Source organism: Gracilinanus agilis, chromosome 5 (assembly GCF_016433145.1).
Source record: "Gracilinanus agilis isolate LMUSP501 chromosome 5, AgileGrace, whole genome shotgun sequence".
Classification (NCBI taxonomy): Eukaryota; Metazoa; Chordata; class Mammalia; order Didelphimorphia; family Didelphidae; genus Gracilinanus; species Gracilinanus agilis.
Genome location: NC_058134.1, coordinates 266,554,850 through 266,557,666, shown reverse-complemented (window position 1 = coordinate 266,557,666; position 2,817 = coordinate 266,554,850).

Genomic DNA, 2,817 nt, shown 5'->3' with positions numbered 1-2,817 from the left:
ACCTCCGCGGGGGCCGCCGCTGCCGCTGCCGCCTCGGCAAGAGGAGGAGGAAGAGGTGGAGGAGGAGGCGGCGACGACTCGGCAGCCCGGGCCCCGCTCCGTTACGGCGCCGCCTCCATCTCCTCCTGCCGCCGCCGCTGCTGCCGTCCGGGGCCCAGTCGTCCGTCCGTCCTTCTGCTGCTGCTCGTGTCTAGGGGCAGCGTGGGGGGCTCGGAGGGTGGGTAACGGGCCTCTCTCTGTTCTCCTCCGGGCCTGAGGGCAGCGGGAGGGGGCTGCGATCGCGGTGGGAAGGGAAGGGAGGAACGAGAGGGGAGGGGAGGGGAAGGCGCCCGGGATGCCGCGACGGATGATGCTCTGGCCTCCCCGGAGTAGCCCCAAAGCGAGCGAGCGAGGCCCCCTCTCTCCCCAAGGCTCGGCGCCCTGCTCGAGGTGCTCCAGCTGCTGCCACTGCCGTGTCCGTTTCCACTTCCGCTGGGCCTCCCGGGCCGCTCAGGTCTCCGGGCTCCCTTGAAAGTTTTAGCCAAAAGACTGCCGAGAGGACGGGAGAGGCCAGTCTGGGACCCGTTGGAGGCCCGCAGGCCGGTCCAGGGGACCCGCCTCCTGCAACCCCGCCTCCCCCTCCAGATAACTTCCGATGGGAAGTTTGTTTGCAAAAGCATTCCTTGGGTTTTAGATTTTGCACTCACAGGAGGCCCGGTGGGGACCACAGTACCAGCCTTACCGCCGTATGTAGGAGATGCATCCTAAGACTCCTTCCCCCCCCTGGCATGCCGTCAGCCTCCTTGTCCTGGAAGTGCGAGGAGTCATCCCCACTTGCCGTCATCCAGTAGATGGAGATCGACAATAGGATTCTGTTCCCTTTCTTGATTGCTTGGAGCGTTTCATGCAAGTTAATTCTCCAGATACCTATACTTAGGTATCTGCCTACATAACGCTGAAAGTTCAAGTCCTTTGGCTTGTAATTGCAGAAGCATCTGCTCGTGAAAAAGGCCCAAATAGGGGGACGAGTTGAACACATCTAGTGCTATTGCTAGGCGATAGGAATCAGAAATTCAGTTCCACTGCTAGCTTGTTTTTTAATAAGAGAAGCAGACAATAGTCAAGTCTTTAAACCGTCTTTCTTGAGGTTTACTACTCAAACAGTTTTACAGTTCCATTTTAGTTTGGGCAGGTTGCATTTGATATATATATATATATAAATATATACATATATATACACATACATATATATATACATACACATACACATACATATATATGAGAGGTATTGCCAAAACACTTCAAAAGTAATAACAAAAAAGAGGTGTCATATATTGAAGACACCCCTACCTTAATTTGAAGAGTTGAACAAGAACTGAAGATGGAAGGTTAATTTTTCCAAGTTTGTTTTGGTTTCGTTTAAGTGTCTCTTTTTAAGGAGTGAAGGAAGAACATTTGTGTGTTCTGTATACTATACCACTATCCTGGAGCAGTTACCTTTAAGGGTGTATTTTGGAAATTACTTTTATGAGCCCAACAGAAAGATGGGAACACACCTTTTTTTTTTGGTCTTGAGATTCTCTAAAGGTTTGAACTCCATGTAACCTTTGTAGAAATACCTTTCACTTTTACTGGAAATGCCTTTTTATGAGATAAAGAACCATTTGGTGGTGTTAGTAAATAGATCAAATTTTAGTGTTTAGTTTAATTTTTAATTTTATTTCTCTCCATTAAAAATTGTTCTGAAGTTCTTAACAAGTTTACAGGGTATATAATATACATTCATTTCTGTAAATTCCTTCCTATTTCGAAACAGGAAGTGAGTTGTAGTTCATATTTTTACATCTGTTTTGATGCTTCAGTGAATTTTTAAGTTAATTTAAGCATTATTTTTTGGCATACTCCTTTTATTCTGAATGCTGTTTTCAGAGATACCTGTAAGCTACTTCTCATTTTCTGGATGGGGGAGAGAGGTGAGAGTTTCCTTGTTTTCAACCAATCAACATGACCTTTCTATTTTAATTTCTCTGCCACTTTTCAAAGTAAACCAAGCTGGTGGAAAGATGAGGGCAGTTATGATAGAGAGGCAGTGTGGTGTAGTGAAAATTGAACCAGAATTCAAAAGCTTTGGTTCTAGGCCCTCTTTTCCTACTTTTTTAGGTTCTTTGAAATTGGGCTCACCATTTTACCTCAAAGAACCTCAGTTTCTTACTCTGTAAAGTAGGATCATAATCTAAATGTTAGAGGTTTAGTAAAAATCAAATGAGATGATATATGAAAGCATTCTCTAATATGTAAATTGCCATGCATTCAATATATGGGATTTTTTTTTTGGCCAGATGAATAGGAGTGAATTCTTTTAAGTCACTTGAATACCACTGTAGTTGCTGTTCAAAAAATGTAATTTAGGATATTTTTCTTTGTTTCATGGAGTACTGACACATAGAATAGAGTTCATAACTCCTAAAGCTAAGAAGCTAATGAGCTTTTAACATTTTAAAATTTAAGGACCCTGGAACAACCTGAGCATTCAAAATTTGCCTTTTTTTTAAAGATGCTTTGGAGCTTTAAAGACCCAGTGCACTTGAGAATGTTCCTATGGAAATAAGGCAAATACTTGAGATTTTTGAATAGACTTCTTTAGAGGTATTTCTGAAACCCAGGCTTTTTGCTTTTTGTTTAGTAAATACTATTATCAAAACAGAATTATTCTATTATCAAAACAGAATTATTCTAAGGCACTAAGTAAAGGGTAAATACAAATATCAGTGGCTTTTCACAACTCATGGAAAGTCTCAAGTCGACCCTATTTAGTGTCTGTTAATATGCTTCACAGAT